Source organism: Trifolium pratense, linkage group LG1 (assembly GCF_020283565.1).
Source record: "Trifolium pratense cultivar HEN17-A07 linkage group LG1, ARS_RC_1.1, whole genome shotgun sequence".
NCBI lineage: Eukaryota > Viridiplantae > Streptophyta > Magnoliopsida > Fabales > Fabaceae > Trifolium > Trifolium pratense.
The window spans coordinates 46539244-46560823 of record NC_060059.1 but is presented as its reverse complement, the minus strand read 5'-3'; the positions used below and the strand labels follow the sequence as shown (position 1 = coordinate 46560823).

Genomic DNA, 21580 nt, shown 5'->3' with positions numbered 1-21580 from the left:
TTCTTCTCATGCACTTTCAACTGACGCGATGCATAAGCCACCGCTTTCCTATGTTGCATCAACACACAACCAAGCCCTTGATGCGACGCATCACAATACACTTCATACGGTTCGTCCGACTGTGGTAAAATCAACACTGGTGATGTAGTCAAACGCTCTTTCAACAACTGAAAACTAGATTCACATTTATCAGTCCAAGCAAAAGGTTGATCTTTTCTAGTAAGTTGCGTCATAGGTGCCACAATCTTTGCAAAACCCTCGATAAATCTCCGATAATAACCCGCAAGACCAACAAAACTCCTCACTTCAGTAACAGTTTCGGGTTGTTTCCATGAAAGCACAGTATCAATCTTAGCCGGATCCACAGCTATACCCTCTTTAGATATAACATGACCAAGAAAATTCACTTTTTCCATCCAGAATTCACACTTTGACGGATTAGCATACAACTCACGGTCGCGTAAAACTTGCAAAACCAACCGAAGATGCTCTTCATGCTCTTCTTCACTCATCGAGTACACAAGTATATCATCAATAAACACCACCACGAACTTATCCAAGAACGGATGAAATACTCTATTCATATAATCCATAAAAATTGCAGGTGCATTCGTCACTCCAAATGGCATTACCAAATACTCATAATGTCCATAACACGTACGAAAAGCCGTTTTCTGAATATCTTCATTCCTCACTCTTATCTGGTGGTAACCCGACTTCAAGTCAATCTTGGAAAACACCGATGCATCTTTCAATTGATCCATTAAATCGTCAATTCGAGGCAAAGGGTAACGATTCTTAATGGTCACTTTGTTCAACTTCCGATAATCCACACATAACCTTGACTTCCCGTCCTTCTTCTTAACCAACAAAACCGGTGCTCCCCACGGAGACACACTCGGCCTAATAAAACCTTTCTGCAACAAGTCCTCAATCTGACTTTTCAACTCTACTAACTCAGCTGGAGCCATACGATAAGGAGACTCAGAAATTGGTCCGGTACCCGGATGCAAATCAATAAAGAACTCCACTTCTCTGACTGGTGGAAAACCCGGAATCTCTGATGGAAAAACATCCTGAAATTGTTGGACCACACGCACTTCTCCCACAAGAATTTCCGAACTTACTTCCATACTAGCAAGTGACACAAACTCAGTCTCTCCATTATTCAAAGACACTACAAGCCTATTAGCAGACAAATATTTAGCAACTCCCGGCTCGGGAAAGAACGCTAACTTACGAGCACAATCCAGAATAACGTAATGGTAAGACAACCAATCCATCCCGAGAATGATCTCGAGAGACTTAAGGGGCATACAGATCAGATTAATCAAAAACTCCCTATTTTGAATTACTACCGGACAATGCAGACATGCAGTATTAACCATTAATTCTTTTGCAGGCGTTGAAACATTTAGATCAAACATGAGCGGAGAAATAACCAAATTGTTAATTTACTCCTTTTCCAATTCCACAGAGTTCCACGTCCAAGAAAATCAAACGTTAAATATATAAGTCTATGTTTGGTGAAAGACACGACTAAATCAAGGAGACACTCTAACACTCACGAAACTGACACAACTCTAACTCTAGACCGACCGACTCCAGACTATCTATTCATGTGAACACTTTCCCTGTTTGATAATCTAATAACCTGAGCTCTGATACCAAAAATGTTACAGCCCGATTTTTCAAATAAAAACAATGCGGAAGCAAACAAGGGCATATTTTTTTTTCGAAATAAAACACGCCTTTTAAAAATTTATCAGAGTGCGCGTAACTCGAAATCGGCTCAAGAAATTAAATTACACAAGACAAAATATAATATACAACCAACCATCATATATATATATATAGGGCTTACGGGAAGCAAGTGTTCACCTGAATAATATACATATCAAAAGGGATACAATTAGTTCACGAACCACAAAGACGGTTACGTGAACCTAATGTATCGCAAGGCCACTAAGGCACCATAAGTATAATAGTCTGTCAAAGTACTACATCTCAAAATAAACTAGATACGTAAGCAAAATGAACTAAGACTCTAGGTCTGATCAAATGGATGTGGTGGAGAACGTCTCATCACAAACACCACAATCCTAAGAGCGCTCCAAATCAATCTCATCCTCGTGGCCGACGGCACCACGCTCATGAATGTCATCTAGGGGTGGGAGGAGCCCGCGATGTATACATGCAAAAGTAAGGGTCACCAACAGTAACAAATAGGCAAATAGCATTTAACATAAATACAAGTATTGAGCAATTAACATGTATACAAATATTAGGCAATTACCACAAAGTCGCACACAAGCATAATAAATAAAATGCGCACATAGCCTAATGCAAAACTCTAATGAATGGTGGTGTCATTCACTGTGCACCACTGGGACGCCATTCACTGTACGTCACCGTGACGCCATTCACTGTACGTCACATGCATGATTTCCGGAAATTAACCTCACCGCAGGGAGTCGTAAACATTCTAGTAATGCCATTCACTGTACATCACAAGCTTACTAAAAGAAATAGATAAGAGACTCTTGTGTAACGTCATTCACTGTGCGTTACGAGTCTAATACTCAAAAATACAAAAGACATTTAGTAACGCCATTCACTGTACGCACATGTCTACCAATGAATGCATGAACATATAACTTCACATCATATGCTAATGCAACCCTACAAACCATCCAAAAATGAATACATTTCACATGCATTTCAAACAAATTCAAACATCAAATATTTCATGGCTTTTGACATAATTTAAAGTCATGGATAGAAGATGCCCTTACCTCGGAAAAAGTTTCCAATCACACAATCGAACGCGCAATTAAACACCGTTACTCGTTTCCTAAAATAATACACATAATACCATAAGTCACTCTCCGACAAAACCAAAGGAACGAACCTATTCTACACAATCGAAAGGGGTTCTAAGGATACGTTCTAACACTCTCGGATAGTGTTTTCGAGACCTCCCTAATTGATCACCAATTCAAGTAAAACTCTTTTAAACACAATTTTCGACCAAATAGTTTTCAAACTAAAATGACCATAACACATTCAATTCTTGTCCAATCGAGACGAACCATACGCCAAACTCTTCGTCTCGAAAAGACGGATCAAATGGTTAAGTTTTTTTGGAACTGGAACAATTTTAAATGGACGAAAATGCCCCTGCACAGTTTGTCCAGAATTGAGAAATCAAGGCATTCTCCCACAAATTTTCATTTTTAAAACCATAGCCTTGATCACCTAGCTCTTAAGATAATTTTCTTGCATACCCAAAACATTTTCCAAACACACCCAAAATTCATGAAATTTTCATAAAATTCACTAAGTGTTTTATGACAAAAATTTTATTTTTCTCACAAATGATTTTTGACAATGTTTTCTAGCTCACAAACACATTCTAAACACTTCTCTCCTATGCACAAAATGTCATTAGACTACTCATTGATCAAGAGAATTTTCGAAAACCCTAGACTAGAGAGAAATCCATGAAAAATTCAATAGCTAAAGGAATCAAGAGAAACAAAGCCTAATCCATGTTAGTTTAACAACAATGAAGCTTTTCCATGGATTAAAACTCTTTTTCACAAGTTAAGAAATTTTTCATAGAGTTTAGAGTTAAGAAAAATCATGAGAAAAACTAGTGAAATGAAGAGAAAGAATGATATACCTCAAGAAGGAAGTAAGCTAGCAAAGAACTAATGGAAAGCAAGCTTGATCTTCAATGAAAATGGTGGAAAGGAAAAATTTATGAAGATGGGGTTTAAGAGAGGAGAAGCCACGGCAAAGAGAAGAAGAAAGGAGAAAGAAAAAGTGATCTTTTGATTTTGGCTAAGTACAAAAGCAATGTGACCTTCCTTCACAAGTAAAGCCTAGGCATTCCCTAGCCATTGGATCAAAAAGCAAATTGAATCCTCACCATTAGATCTTTTACTTTTGTGACAAAGATAATTTTCATAAAGTTTAGAGATTAGAACCCTCCACAGACGAGTCGCGTTACGCTCACGGACAAAAGTCGCGAAATAAGAAAATTAAGAATTTAAATGTCCGTTAAAAATGGTTTACGAAAAGTTACTCGAAATATTTTTCCTCGACTGTGATTCTCAACCCTAACTCTTAAAAATATTTTAAAGACATTTCCTAACTCACGCCGATATATAAAACTTCGGGTTAAATTTTAAAAGAATTCCGAGTTCGAAAGATTTCGGAACGTCGGACAAATTTTAGATCGTTTTATAAGAAAATAGGTTAACGCGAAAAATGAAATTCTAAAAACACAGGAACGTTCGCTCTCTCAAAAGAAGACCAACAAAACAAACCCCAAACAATTCTGACACTCGAGCGAGAAACAGACACGATCTCAGCAAATAATGTCGTTAATCGACGATACTCGAACTAACTAAACGAAACTCGAATCCAACCTACCAAAACTCAAGGTTCCCAAACCAACCTACGATACAAGGTAAGACTCTCAACAACAAACGACTCTCGAAATCGAAACCTACGCGAAAAACCAAGCAAAAAGGGCTACAACTCTCATGTTGGCCATAAAAACCAATTCAAAACGCAAAGGGGTCAAAAAGACACATATCTGTTCCTACTTCAACCAAACAAACATAAATCAACTTGCGCCAAGACTCAACAACATATAATTTCACCAAGCACATAATTATTTTTAACGATTAATAACCTATATTTAAACGATAAAATACGTAAATAAGCTTGTGGAAATTCGAGGTCTTACAAGCAACATATATACTCTCCTCGCGCAAACGAGCAACAATAATAATGAATGAATTATGAACTCCTCCTAGGATTGACGGGGAAAACATCTCCTCGACATGCGGGCCTGGACCTTAAGTCATTACTCCTATGCCTAGGAGCAACGACTTGGGGGGCTCCTGTTCTGGACTGAGCCAGGAGCTGGCCCAATCGCTTATGCCCGACATTTGGGGCACAACCCAATAAGGGGAGACTTCCCCGACACGTCAGCCAGTGACGTGCCCTGCTCGACACAACGGATAGGCAGCACGTTAAACACGTGCTCGTCTATCCATGCATGTTGATCCATTCTACCGTAGCTTAACAGCTAAGCAACACGTTTAACACGTGCCCATTTATCCAACCACATCTGTCACGGAGCTTATCCTTTACCCGCGAATAGCGGAACGGCTCCAACCAAGATAGAGGCAAATAACGGCCTCCCCTACGATAGAGGGACTATCTTGGCAGTTGAGTCTATTGGGCCGGTTATCCCGGCCCAATAGACCAACCTTTGGCCCAACGCTGGGGGCACTATATAAGTTCTCCTAGGCAGGAGAGCCAGGTATTCTAAACCATTACTCACTATACTTTCTCTCTCTTCTCTTGTATCTCTCATTCTCTTGCTGACTTAAGCATCGGAGTGCCTGCAGGTACAAACCCCCCCTTCGGTGTGGACGATTGCTCAACGGACCAGCCACCAACCTCTTCTGATCATCAGGTTAGATCACTAATACATCATTTTTTATATACTCAATTGTCTCTTATAAAAATGATTATGGGGATTATAACTTATTATAAGTACAATATACCAATTCTAAACAAATTTGATTGATAATATTTTTTTTTCACGTAAAAAATCATCATTTTATGATACCGCTCTTGATTTATATAACTTTATCCTTAACATATTACTTTCCCTGTTCCTTTTTAAGTGTCTTTTGACGTCTGATTTAACGTTCCAATTTGACTATCCTTTTGGTATTTTAAAGGTATGATTCAATTATACCTATTGTCAATTACTCTTATTTTTTTCAATAAACTAATTATTGCTATATATTTGAAAAAAAAAAAAAAAAAATTTACATAATATATTAAATTTATTAGAAAGAGAAAGTGTTGTGCAAAAAAATAAAAATTTGTTGGTGGATTTAGGGTATAATAGAAAGATAAAGTGCAAAAATATAATTTACTAATTTGGTGTTACTATTTTAAAAAGACATTTTTTTTATAACATTCTAAAAAGACACTTAAAAATAAACGGAGGGAGTAAGACACAATACTATCTTAAGCACTATTTCCCGACAAAAGCTCCGATTAGTCCATATAAATTAATATTCACTTTTTTTTTGGTTTACAATGAGTTGGAGGTCGAACCCAGGACCTATAACATACTACCCAAACTCCTCACCACTATACCAAACCTTTTCTAATGAAATTTAATATTCCAATCCATCTAATTTTCAATTCCCAACAACACATATAGTAGTAGTAAGAATAACACATGTGACTCAATTGGTCAAGACATCATATTATATATTGAAGAGTCAGTGTTCGAACCTTGGACACTGACATGTTCACCTTTTAAGATAAAAAATTTAGCCACTAAGGAAAAAAAAAACAACCATACTATTTTCAAAAAACTAACAACACCCATTTTAAGGTCTTTTGGATTGACTTAATTATTTTTTAACTTATGTGAAACAGCTTATACAAATAAATAAGTTTTTTATGTATTATTATAAGCTTTTCAAGTAAGTTTATGATAAAACAACTTATAAAAATATCATTTTTGTCAATGAAAATTTATGAATTAAAATAAAAATTTATTTATTTACAAAAATAATTTATATATATTTATGACAATTTTGGCACACAATGTTAATATTTTATATATTTAACATTTTAAAGACTCTTTGAACAAAAATTTTGTAACAAAAAATTATATAAATTTTTAACACGTTTCAAATTTTAACATAGCCCCGTGCATCGCACGGGTATAGAGACTAGTAAGAATAGACTAGTAAGAATACAAAGCAAAACATTGTAATACCTTTTTTAAAAAACAAAAACGTTGTAAATACAAAGTAATAAAAAAAAATGTCGTAATACAATGTAACATTAGCAACGAAAAAAAAAAAGAAGCAAGATATGTGTATAGTAATAAAAAAAAAATGATCCAGCATGAATAATAAAGATGTTGAAAATTTTGATAACGATAATTTTGGATTTCAACATAAAATATTAGGATAGTTTTATAATAATAATAATAATAATAGGCAGCATCTATTATGGACACTTTTAGGGTGCACCCCTTTATACACCCCCACTTTTTCACTGTTTTATCATGGGCCCACCTAAAAATTGAAAAATCAAAAAATTGAAAAGCTTTATGTGATTACGGTTTCGCCCTTGAAGTGTTGTTTCTACTTTCTCGTGGGCCCCACGGAATTTTTAAAGGGAGAAAATTCTGATTTTATAGGAACTGAATATCTGAAGGAAAAAGAATTGACTCTCTTCTTCGACCCATATGCTTCTCGGTTCCGACGGTGGTGGGCGGCGAAGCGGTGGGTGACACTGCGGCTTGCGAAGAAGCGCCCGTGGACGATCTTTCTATATTCTCTGGTTCTCAGTCATACATTAGCAATGTGAGATTCCATATCGTACCGAACCATTACTTGTCGATAGCGGATCTTGAGAATAGTTGTGAAGATAGTTGTGCAGAGACCTATCATTAGGCCATTCCAAGAGAGAATCAACATCAACACCATCACCACCGTTAAAGATAATGCCACCTAGAAAACCACCTACAATCGCTGACGATCTTCCTTCACCGCTCGGTCAACTTTCAATCAACCTCTCCGATTCACAGCTCACCTTAACCGCTTACGAGATCTTGTCGCCGCATGTAGAACATCCTCCAGTAAGCCTTTAAGTTCTTCTGTTGCTAATTCCTCTTCCAACAACAACCATTCCGATTCATCGAGTCAGAACTCGTTAGTTATTCAACGATCTCTAACTTCTACCGCCGCCAGTAAGGTTAAGAAGGCTTTTGGTTTGAAATCTCCTGGTTCGGGTTCTAAGAAGAGTCCTGGTTCTGGTTCCGGTTCGGGTCAAGGTAAACCGAAACGGCTGTTAACGGTTGGTGAACTTATGAGGAATCAGATGAGGGTTTCTGAAGCTATGGATTCGCGTGTCAGACGTGCGTTTCTCTGCTGAAGTGAAACTCTGCCATTTGTAGTTCGTTCCCATTGTTATCCATTTACTGTGTATGTTGATTAGTTCTTTTTAATTCTTCAATAAAATTTTGTGGATTTTGTCGTTACAGATTTCTTGAGATTATCTTGATTTTTTCTTGACTATTATTATCATGTTATAAATGTTTTCTGCGTAGCAAGTCTTTTGATCTTGATCTTAACTGTTGATCAGAACAGGTAGAAGGCCAGCTGGAAGTCCGTTGAGCAGGTGGTAGGCAGCAGGTCCGAGCAGATGGTCCACGGAGGGGGGGGTTGTACCTGCAGGTGCTCCGATGCCAAAGTCAGACAAGGAAAGAGAGCAAGAGAGATACTAGAGAGAGAAAGTAAATGAGAGAATGAATAATGTTACCTAGTTCTCCTGTATAGGAGAGCTTATATAGCCCCCAGCTCTGGGCCAAAGGTCCTCTTAGTGGGCTGGACTAGCCAAGGCCCATTAAGAGGGACTGCCAAGATATTACCCTTAGATAGTGGGTGGAGTAGTAATTTTACCCCATCTTGGTGGAGAGTTTGTGCCATGCTGACATGGAGGTGGTTGGGCAAGCCATGTGGACTTTGTGAGGGTCTAGGTGGACTAGCATTAGTCTAGTCCAGAACAGGAGCCCCCCAAGTCGTTGCTCCTAGGCATAGGAGTGATGACTTTAGATGTGTGCCCAAGTGCAGAAGGAAATCTCCTTGCAACCTCTCTTGAACAAAAGTGGACGAGGAAGTTGCTCGTCAAAGCCTTGCTCGAAGCAAGCATCTGCAATGTTTTGCTCGAATCGATTTTTCGAGGATGTTTAATATCTTGCTTGTAGTTATGGTTACGAGGAAGCATGTGTTGCTCGTATCTCCTGCGAGGAGATATTGCACAAGATGGAATAGTTGCTCGTTGCTATAGCGAAGAGATAACAACGAGAAGTATTGTTGCTCGCAACGATGACGAGGAGATTATTTTCAAGAAAGAATTGTTACTTGTTGCTATGTTGCTTGTTGTTCTGGTGAAGAGATAGCGACGAGGAAGTCTTGTCGCTCGTTGCTATGACGAAGAGGCTAGCAACGAGGAGGCTTTATCGCTAGTTACTATGAAGAGGAGGTTAGGAACGAGGGGGTTTTATTGCTTGTTACTATGACGAGGAGGTTAGTAACGAGGAGGACTGTTTGTTGGGAATGTGAAAGGGCGCATTTACTGCTTTGATTTTTACGAGGGAGTGTAAGGACCATCGGATCAAAGCGTCTCTTCATTTTCCTGGCTTGATCTATAAATAGAGGAGAGTGAATTTCATTTTCACTTTTCACTCTCTCTCTTCAATTGTAATTCTGGATATTCTCTCTGAAGTTTCAACTTACTTGTCAGATCGTTCTTCAGATTTTCTTCATATTCAAGGTAATTCTTCCAAATTTTGTTACTTAGATCCATTTTTGCTTTCCCGCCCAGCGTTTTATGTGTTTTTCTGGGTTTTTGCATGAAGAACGCTATGAATTTATGAACGTTAGGATGAATGTGCCGGGCACCGTACGAATTTTAGTGCCGGGGAGCTTTCCTCCCTTTTGAAACTCTAGGTTAGATAACTAGTGCCGGGGAGCTTACCTCCCCGTTCCCAACTTTGATGGTTTATTAGGTGATGGGGAGCTTCTCTCCCCGTTTCAAACTTTAGATAGTTCGAACATGCCGGGGAGCTTGCCTCCCCGTTTTCAACTTAGAGAATTTTTGCCTGAATTTTGTTGATCAGAACAGGTAGAAGGCCAGCTGGAAGTCCGTTGAGCAGGTGGTAGGCAGCAGGTCCGAGCAGATGGTCCACGGAGGGGGGGGTTGTACCTGCAGGTGCTCCGATGCCAAAGTCAGACAAGGAAAGAGAGCAAGAGAGATACTAGAGAGAGAAAGTAAATGAGAGAATGAATAATGTTACCTAGTTCTCCTGTATAGGAGAGCTTATATAGCCCCCAGCTCTGGGCCAAAGGTCCTCTTAGTGGGCTGGACTAGCCAAGGCCCATTAAGAGGGACTGCCAAGATATTACCCTTAGATAGTGGGTGGAGTAGTAATTTTACCCCATCTTGGTGGAGAGGTTGTGCCATGCTGACATGGAGGTGGTTGGGCAAGCCATGTGGACTTTGTGAGGGTCTAGGTGGACTAGCATTAGTCTAGTCCAGAACAGATCTCATTATTGTTCTTGTTAGCATCCAAGTTGCTAGCAAATAGCAACTTACTAGAGAGATATTTAATTGTGTCATTTGTCCTGAGATATAAACTTGGTTAAATGATTTAGTAACTAGTCCAATTGAACAAATCCATATTGAAATTTAGAACTGTGAAATTAGTGTGCAATGACACCTTTAAGACTCAATCTATAATGTTGAAACCAGAGAACAACGCTCTCGCGGAACCAAAAGAAAAATAGACTTTGATAATTTAAGGCAAATAAAACAGTAAGCAATAAGAAAGAAAAAAGGGAACGCCAAAGATTGTTAACTAAGTTCTGAGCAATTTGAAGTTGGTCATGTATTATAGTAAGTGCAGGTCATGTATTATATTTTTTCTTTCTTTTTCTCTTTTTGTTTCAATTAAATTATAACATTTTAATCTCAACCATTAGATTCATTGTTGTCATGTGTCACGCATCCATGCATCGAAAAGGAGTAAAAGGAGCTAAGCAAAATCGATACAAACTTCTTCTAAAATAATAACGAATTAATCAATGAAAATGAATCATTCCTTAAAAAATTAACAACCATTAATATCAAATAAACCAATCGTTAGTTGGTTCAGTGGTGATTGACGCTGAACTTGGTATGGAGGATCGCGGTTCGATCCCCCGCAATTAAACTTGTGAAAGGGTTATGAAGTTCGACTAAAACTACAGATCTTGACCAGATATTTTGAATTTTATCAATCCGACCGTTCAATATCACCTAATTGGACTGACAAACAAATTAGAAAAAGAATTTTGATGATCAGACTTCGAATGTATAGACAGATCGTAAAAACAGTCTCATCGGAAACCTAGTTTTAATGAAAGGGTTATGAAGTTCGACTAAAACTACAGATCTTGACCAGATATTTTGAATTTTATCAATCCGACCGTTCAATATCACCTAATTGGACCGACAAACAAATTAGAAAAAGACTTTTGATGATCGGACTCCGAATGTATAGACAGATCGTAAAAACAATCTCATCGCAAACCTAGTTTTAATGAAAGGGTTACGAAGTTCGACTAAAACTACATATCTTGACCAGATATTTTGAATTTTATCAATCCGACCGTTCAATATCACCTAATTGGATTGACAAACAAATTAGAAATTCAAATTCAAATTAGACGATGGTTACGACTAATCGCATTATAAAATACTTAAATTAGACCTGGGAATTCAAATTTGACGATGGTTATGACTAATCGCATTATAAAAATCATAATTTACACCTAGGAATTCCAATTAGACGATGACTACCACTAATCCCATTATAAAATACTTACTTTAGACCTATGAATTCAAATTAGACGATGACTACCACTAATCTCATTATAAAATACTTACTTTAGACCTAGAAATTTAATTTAGACGATGACTACCACTAATTCTATTATAAAATACTTACTTTAGACCTTTAAATTCAAATTAGACGATGGTTACGACTAATCGCATTATAAAATACTTAATTTAGACCTAGGAATTCAAATTCGACGATGGTTACGACTAATCGTATTATAAAATACTTACTTTAGACCTAGGAATTCAAATTAGACGATTGTTATGACTAATCGCATTATAAAAATCATAATTTAGACTTCGGAATTCAAATTAGACGATGATAACAACTAATCGCATTCTAAAATAATTAATTTATACCTTACAATTATAATTAGACCATGACTACCATTAATCCCATTATAAAAAACATAATTTAGTGGTAGTCATCGTCTAATTTGAATTTCAAGTTCCAAAGTAAGTATTTATAATGAAATTATTGGTAGTCATCGTCTGATTTGAATTCTTATGTCTAAAGTAAGTATTTTACAATGGATTGATGGTAGTCATCGTCTAATTTGAATTTCTAGGTCTAAAGTAAGTATTTTATAATGGATTGGTGGAGTCATCGTCTAATTTGAATTCCTAGGTCTAAAGTAAATATTTTATAATTGATCGGTGGTAGTCATCGTCTAATTTGAAATTCCAAAGTCTAAATTTGAATTATAAGGCCAAGGAAACAATTGCAGCAACTTGTAGATTTTGCCAAAGTTAATGGACAATGACTACCGCTAATTCCATTATAAGTACATACCTTAGACCTTGAAATTCAAATTAGACAATGGTTATGAGTAATCGCATTATAAAATACTTACTTTATAAACCTTACTTATTCTTCAAGGGCGTGTAAGACTTTGTTTAAACAATGTTTAGTGTTATACAAACATTGTTTTATCTTTGATTGTTATTCTCTTTATTGGTTTATTTCATTGAGATTGTTTCTCTCGATATCGATTGCTTATGTTTGTTTGATCTTCGGTCCTTGTTGTTTCTCTCTATTGATTATTTCTATGAAATGGTCGTGAAGTTTGACTAAAACTATCAACGAGTGCGATTTTAGAATGTTGGATCCATTGAGCTCAAAATCGACCGAAATGTAAACCAATAAATTTGCGTGAAGATACATGTAGCTTAAGTTCTAAAATACCTAAGTTTCATCACCTCCATGAATACTAGCTTAAGTTCTAATTTCAAAATTAATTGAAATTCATTACGGTAAATCAATTTTCCCCTAATTAAATTGTGACTTCTTCAATCTATATCCACCCTAAAAATCTTGAAAACAGCCTTAATGAATACATATACATAGTGATAATGAAATTCAATGTTATTTTCACACATAATAAATTATAATCAAGGTCTAAATTTAAATTATAAGGTCTAAATTAAGTATTTTATAGTGCGATTAGGCATAAGCAATGTCTAATTTGAATTCGAAGGTCAAAATTAAGCATTTTAGAATTAGATTTTTCAAATAGAAGAGTTAAACAATTGTTTAAACAATTGTTACATGCTCTTGAAGAACAATCATAATCATCGTCTAATTTGAATTTCAAGTTCTAAAGTAAGTATTTATAATGGGATCAGTGGTAGTCATCGTCTAATTCGAATGTCTAGATTATGATTTTTATAATGGGATTAGTGGTGGTCATCGTCTAATTTGAATTCCTAGGTTTAAAGTAAGTATTTTATGATGGATTAGTGGTAGTTATCGTCTAATTTGAATTCCTACGTCTAAAATAAGTATTTTATAATGTGATTAGTCATAACCATTGTCTAATTTGAATCCTTAGGTCTAAAGTAACTATTTTATAATGGTAGTAATCGTCTGATTTGAATTCGTAGGTCTAAAGTAACTATTTTATAATGCGTTTAGTCATAGTCATCGTCTAAATTGAATTCTTAAGTATAAAGTAAGTATTTTATGATGGATTAGTGGTAGTCATTGTCTAATTTGAATTGTAAGGTATAAATTAAATATTTTATAGTGCGATTAGACATAATCATCGTCTAATTTGAATTTGAATGTCTAAATTATGATTTTTATAATGGGATTAGTGGTAGTCATCGTATAATTTGAATTTCTAGGTCTAAAATAGGTATATTTTATAATGGAATTAGCGGTAGTCATCGTCTAATTAGAATTCCTACGTCTAAAATAAGTATTTTATAATGCGATTAGTCATAACCATTGTCTAATTTGAATTCCTAGGTCTAAAGTAACTATTTTATAATGGTAGTAATCGTCTGATTTGAATTCGTAGGTCTAAAGTAAATATCTTATAATGGATGAGTGGTAGTCATCGTCTAATTTGAATTCCTAGGTCTAAAGTAAATATTTTATAATGTGTTTAGGCATAGTCATCGTATAATTTGCATTCGTAGATCTAAAGTAAGTATTTTATAGTGGATTAGTGATAGTCATCGTCTAATTTGAATTCTTAGGTCTAAAGTAACTATTTTATAATGTGTTTAGTCACAGTCATCGTCTAATTTGAATTTCTAGGTCTAAAGTAAGTAGTTTATGATGGATTAGTGGTAGTCATTGTCTAATTTGAATTGTAAGGTATAAATTATGTATTTTATAGTGCGATTAGGCATAATCATCGTCTAATTCGAATTCGAATGTCTAAATTATGATTTTTATAATGAGATTAGTGGTAGTCATCGTCTAATTTGAATTTCTAGGTCTAAAGTAAGTATATTTTATAATGAGATTAGCGGTAGTCATCGTTTAATTAGAATTCCCAAGTCTAAATTAAATATTTTATAATGCGATTAGTCAAAACAAAGAACGCATTAATTTCGATACCAAAATATCGTTTCAAAACTTATTGTTGCGTGTCACTCACCCATTTGGATAATTGGATCTCTCCTTTTGTTCTTAATACAAATTCTTAATCATGACTTTTAAATGACAACTGAATAGCAATTAATTAATTTTAATCCCTTAGTTAATGCGGTTACAACGCTGTATGAAGTACTCCCTCCGTCCCATATTATAAGCAAAAAAAATCATTTTTTCATGTCCCAAATTATAAGCAAAAAAAACTAACTTTTATCATTTTCAAGATAAACTTTTACTTAATTTACTCCCTCTCTTCTTTTCCCCATAATCAATAACCAATAAAAACTGTTTTTACATCTTCCCATAAAACTTATTTCAACAAACACACAAAAAGTCAACCTTAAAATTATCATATTTTACTTTTTTTTAATAAGTGTGAAAATATTTTTTTTCCTATATTATGGGACACAGGGAGTAATATATATTAGTAGAATCATAAATTTACAAATAAAGTAAGGACAGCCTAGAGGAATTTCACACTAACATCCAAGTCCAAGTCTCTAGGAAAAGCATTTTTTTTTTCGTTTTTTTTTTATAAAAACTCTTTTTTCTGCGTTTTTTTAACTCTCCTTCAACCTCTAGACGGGTCAAAATGACCCGGTTAAAACCCACGAAACCCATATCTGGAATACACGATTTTAGGGCATTTTAACACCAAAAATTCAAGTTTTAAGCATAGAATCAAGAATCTAACAACATTTTCATATTGTTTTGTATTGAAAACTGGTGGATGAAGTTAAAATCACGTCTTGGAAATGGTGGATAGGAAGACCCAAAGCTTCTCCTTGCTTGTTCTATGAATGAAATTTGGAACCGGAGATTTCCTTGCAGAGATGAAGAATCGGAATTGATGGAGTTGGATTCAGATTGAGATTGAATTTGTTTAGTTTGAAATTGAAAATCAAAATTTAAGGAGGGTTGTGAAATAGGAGATGGAAGTGGAGAAAATTCACCAAAAAGATGTAATGAGAGTACAGAAGAAAGAGATTAGGATGGTAGCAGGAAGTGGAGAAATTAAGATGGTGTTGTGAAGAATTTGGTGTTGTTCTTGTCATGTGAAGGAGAAATAGAAGGAGGTGGTTAGTAAATCAATCCAAAAAGGCATAAATGTAATCTTGCATTGTTAATTAAAATAATCAGATATTAAATTGAAGTGGAACCGCAGTAAAAATGGTTTGGTGCACCATAAACCCCCATTTTTTGGGGTGCATAATAGATGCTGCCATAATAATAATAATAATATATTATCCCTTTCCTTTTCTCCACTCCAAATCCTCCAATTTGAGGGAGAAAAAGTGAATTTAAGGGAAATTTTGCTTAGGGAGAAAGTGACACAACATCCACTAATTCCTTCACTACAAAACAGCCTTATCCTTCAAGATATGGGTATAGTAATAAAAAAAAATGATCCACCATGAATAATAAAGATGTTGAAAATTTTGATAACGATAATTTTGGATTTCAACATAAAATATTAGGATAGTTTTATAATAATAATAATAATAATAATAATAATAATAATAATAATATATTATCCCTTTCCTTTTCTCCACTCCAAATCCTCCAATTTGAGGGAGAAAAAGTGAATTTAAGGGAAATTTTGCTTAGGGAGAAAGTGACACAACATCCACTAATTCCTTCAAGCATTTATGTTTGGTGACCCTTATGCCAATATAAATACCAGCCTTGAGGATAAGGCTGTTTTGAAGGGGTGAGTAGTGATAGAGACCCGAGCATGAGAGATTATGAAAATGGGCTATTGTGTAATAAAGAGTATGGTGAAGTTATATGGTAAATAGTGTGGTTTAAAATGCTTAATTGGCAAGTTGGTTATGTCTTAGTAGTATATATATAGTGAGGTGAGACAAAGTTTGCTCCATCATGCTCTTTTAGCAGTCAATGGAAGTGTGCATGTGAAGCCTAATGCATAAATATGTTCATACTAAAATGCCAAACAAAAATGCAAAACAAAATTCAGAGTAACACTGTTACTCAAAATTTCACACTAATCAATGATAAAAAATGTAATATATTGTTTGAAAATAACTACTAACTTCTAATACCTGTTCCAATTCAGTTTCATCCTCCGGACTGAAGAAACACCCTGAATAGCTCCTCCGGACTGAAGAAACACCCTGCAAAGAATCTGAATAATCTGACAGTAACTGATTGCTCGGGGATAAAGGGGGGGAGCCTTAATTTCACCACCACCTTAATGGTGAAAGTTTCATTAGAGAGTAGGAAAATTTTCGGTGCGCAAGGAAGGGTTGCAATTATTGTGTGCATGAAAAAGAACATACAAACAGGCAGATTTACATAAAACTAAATCACATTTGACATACTAGATCAGTTTCCATATGCCTAAAAATTCTTCTTGCATTGCTTTGTGCAATCCATTAGCCATGTCAGTGAGGCCAACCTAAAGATTTTTAATAAACAAGAAGATTAGAAGTGAAAATCATAAAACTCAGGCACTACTTACTCAACTATAATTCCCCAATCTTCTCATGAGCATGAACTGCTCGTACTTTCCCCCTTCCACTTTTTTTGAAGTGAGTACTTGCTCCTTCATCATCATGAAGAATGATTCTGAAAACTCATAGTCACAATCACATGATAACTATTCTAAAATAAAATGAGAATAATTTAACTAGACAGCATTAGATATCACGTTGCACTTTCACCTCTATCTAATAGATTTTTTTTATTGTTAAGCATCTTCTCAACATAAAAAATTACTGCAAGGACAAGCTTTAAGTGAGACAAACAAATATATTTAACAACAAAATCCAGACAACTATCACACTTAGGGAGTAGCCATCATATGATCTCAAATCTTTTTGACTAAGAGACTTTTTCAGCACTTGTCTTTGACCTGAAGCAACTAGATTTTGCATTAGCTCGCTCCCAATATCATTAGCTTGCATGAAACAAACATGCACATTGAAATTTGACTGTATCACTCTTAAAAAAATGAAACAATAAATTCAAAATAAAATAGATTAATTCAAATAAAGGACTATTAATTATCGAATAATTGCAAATCATTGGACAGGTCCTTGAAGTGCTATAATATTAAGCAACTATACTAAAATTGCAAGTAAATAATTGTAAAATAGGAGGAAAGAAGAAGTATAAGGGAAAATAAGAGAAAATATGGAGTTCAACAGCAGAGTAATCAACCATTTCCTTTGAGACAAACACCTTCTCCAAGAGTCCTATAGCTTCTGCCTTGAGAGAATCACTTCCACAGTTCAAAATTTTCAACAACGGTCCTCATTGCATTCGACTCGTGCAAGACACGAGCTCCTCTCTGCGGAAAGTCTTCTAAAACCAATGTGGAAAGTGTTTGTATAGCCTCATAAGCAGTTGCATGAACTTCCTCCTGTAAAACCCTTATCAAGCCAGGTAAAGCATTTGCTTCCAACAGACAAAATGTGGAATTCACATTTCAAATGCTTCAGTGTGCCGAACATAAAGAAGCTCGAGATGATCCAAAACACCAGGAAAAGCTTGATTTTGAGGCACCTGTGAGCTTTGGAGTGCTCATGGAAAGATCACCGATGAATGCTGCTGCTCTCGCCTTTGCTGTCACTGAATCAGTATTCAGAAATTTACTGGCAAAGGGTATATTCCGCATTTAACCAAATCACGCTGTGAAGAGTGCACTGAGAGCATTTTCTTTTGCTTCATTGTACCATTTTTCAAAATGTGTATAATTGCATCAAGCCCACCCAAATTGATTAATTGCATAGTGAATTTTCGTTTGGAGTTAGGAAGGTTGGCAAGTAAACCAGCAGCAGTCACTTGTACATTATTTCCATCATTCTCAAGAAACCCGACTAAAGCTTCGAGTCTTCTCGGCCTGAAGAGGTATTCAACAACTCCTTCCGGTTCATGTTGTGAGAAAAGAAAGAGAAAACATATTGGCAGTTTCCCTGATTTCTGAGTCAGAGTCATCAAGAAGGGGGAGAATTTGCGATACACCATTCGCTGCCAAAACCACCTTCTTAACTAAACTTGTTTCAAACTTACAAATGCCAAGAGCGCGTAATGCAGGCTTACGGAAGTAGTGACCTGAGTTAGGAAGCTTCTGTAGAGCTAGCAAATCGGTGATAATGTTATCTAACTCGAGTTGTTTCCCTTCTCCATCAATAAAGAAATTAATTCTGTCATCATCGGATGAAAGCTTCTCAAGGATTTCAAAGCATTTAATTGAAATGTACGCTCGTGTCCTGCGAGAGAACATTAAATCTAGAACAAGAAGGACACCTCCATATGCAGCAATAATTCCCTTATAGCATGAGCTCCTGCTAGTTTGACCAAGCCTGATAATGATAATGCTTCCAGGTAGCAAAGGAGGTATAACTCCTTTCTCTCCAAGGAGTTTCAAGTTTGATTCTTCCAATTCCAAATTAATCATGGCTTTAACCATTAAGATTCTTGAAGACTCCGATCCTGAAGAATACAAATAAGGAAAAATAATTTGATCGGTAAATTATAGGACTGCAATCACATAGACACAAATACTTCATTTGGTGCATAAACCATAGAGAAAAGAAGATTTCCCATATGTGATTACTGATTAGTACAAAATACCAGAGGAATCAAAAACTATTGTCAAGGATACAACATTGTTTATCATTGATTTTGCTGTGTTTATAGTTTATCTTAAAATATTATAGATGTCGATTGTTGACAATAGAAGATATTCAGTATTTTCTCTTTATCTATACATGTATTTAATGAATGTAATTGCATTGTCGTCAATATATATAATTGAATATGCGCATTCCATGAACTCTCAACACAACAAAGACGAGCTAAAACAACAATGTCTTTCTACCTTGAATAATGCGATCAACAAGCTCTTTGTACCAACTAAACTTAGCAGCACAAGAAACATTTTCCTCATCTATTTCAAAAAGCTCTATCAAAATCTTTTCTGCAATCCCAGTTGAATCACTGACAGGTTCCTTTAGAATGGTAACAAGGTCAAGAATTACGCTGGGATGCTCAGAAAGCCTTTTACAGAAACTCTTATTCCAGCCAGAACGGTCTTGAAGTAACTCATATAGCAAATCAATTGCTTCCTTTGAAATTCTAGAGCAACTCTGTAAGCAGAAAATAATGTGACCCCACCGTTGAGATTCAACCACTTTTTCCTATAAAATATTATGCAAACGTCGAGTTTAAATTGGTATTCATGACCTCAAGCATGTAAATAAGAATTTAAGACTCGGGAATAGATGTATCTCAATGGTAAAACTGGTATACTTAATAAGACCAGCATCAACATAAAAATTGGTACCATGGAAGCTGTGAACCAAAATGAACAGCAGGTAATTCCTTAAAAATACTATGCTCGATAAGACATAACCGATAGCATATCGAAGGAAAAACATGCACATTAGTTGTGCTCAATAATTTAGGGACACCGAATTGAATTCATTCAGACCATCAATTTAGAGACACCAAATTGCATTCATTCAGATCATCAATTCAGGGACATCGAGCGACATATACATCTATTCAATTTAGGGACACCCCGAGGGACATATATTCAATTTAGGAACATCGAGGGACATATATGCAATTTAGGGACATCGAGGGACATATATCCAATTTAGGGACATCGAGGGACATATATACTTTTTCGCATCAATGGCACCAAGGGTCATCTCAACTTACATTTGAGTTATGAATAAGCATTCACATTGAAATTCCATTCAAACCATCAATTTAGGGACATCCTATACTCAATTTTGCATCAAAGGCATTAGGGCACACAAAGTACATCTTCCCAATTTACCATAATAAGAAAATCCTTAACAAGTCTCAACTTGCATTTCCAATAAACATTCATTCATATTTAAAATTGGATTCAGACCATCAAAATTTCCATGTGTATATCCTGATTCCATACGGGTAAAGAATAAAAAAAAAGTCATCCAAACACATTATCCCAAGACTTAGTATTGAGAATTCTTAGACTTGAATAATCAAGACTTACAGATTTAGCATCTTCTGGGATAAACAAGATTTAGCATTCCTGTCAAACCAATTATAAAAAAAAAAATTAAAAAGATAATAAAGAATCAAGAATTGAAAGAGTGAGAAAAATTACATTGATACGAGCGACATCGCTAAACTTGAGAAGACTGCAGAATCATTTCCATTTCCATTTCTACATATCTCTTTCAAATCGAATGGCTGCAGAAATATGAAACCCTAAAATTGCGACACCATTCAAATAAAACTTTTAGGGTTCCAGTAATCAAGATTTGCGGAGAACGAATCAGTTTCGTAAACGAAAGATTCGCGGCAATGGGTTGAATCGATGATCAATTAGAATGAAATTGAATTTGGTGTTAGAAAGATCTAAAACGGTAACAAAGAAACGTTATCACAAGAAAATTGAGTCGTATTTTTTGGTACAAGCGAGTTCAATGGCAGAATCCACAATAGATACCTTATAAACCTTATAACAACATATTAACTCCATTTAAATTTTACATATTCAATTTCAAATTCAGCTCTCATATATGATGAATGGCTTAGAGGCTCACTTTGGAGTTTCATAAATTTCTATTCAGACTCCTTAAGTAGGTACTAGTGTCAAATATATAGTGAGTTTGGGTGTTAAATTATATTATATAGAACTGAGTATAAAATTCTCATCCCTACAGATAAGGAAGCACCGACACCTCTATGATTAGGTGTGTCGCGGTGTCCGACACGTGTCGGTGTCCGACACTCGTCCGACACGTGTCGGATAGCTCATATCGGTGTCGGAAAAAAATCAATTTTTCCTTTAGTTTGACACTCATTTGATCGGTGTCCGACACCTGTAAGACACTCGTATGACACGTGTCGGACAAGTGTCCCAAAAATAATTATTTTTCTTTGCTTATACTCTCTTTAGGCACATACCAGACATATCTACAAGAGTTAAAGATGTTTAGAAACAATAATATTGATCAATGAGGGATCGAAGACATTACATTTTGATTACGATAGTTTTAGTTTTTTCGATCGTAGATGGATAAATAAAGGTAAAATACTATCATATCTTGTTTTAAAACTTTTTTAAAAAAATAACTTGCTCAAATTAGATTTACATGTATATATTTTGATTCTCAATTTATATGTTTTATAAATATGTAGCGGTGTCGGTATCATATATTTTTT

General features: G+C 35.4%; 1 pseudogene; it reads right to left on the bottom strand.

Annotated features, from left to right (window-relative positions):
• Positions 1-17371: 17371 nt before the first annotated feature.
• LOC123895225 lies at positions 17372-20255 on the bottom strand (annotated as a pseudogene).
• Between the last annotated feature and the right edge of the window lie 1325 nt (positions 20256-21580).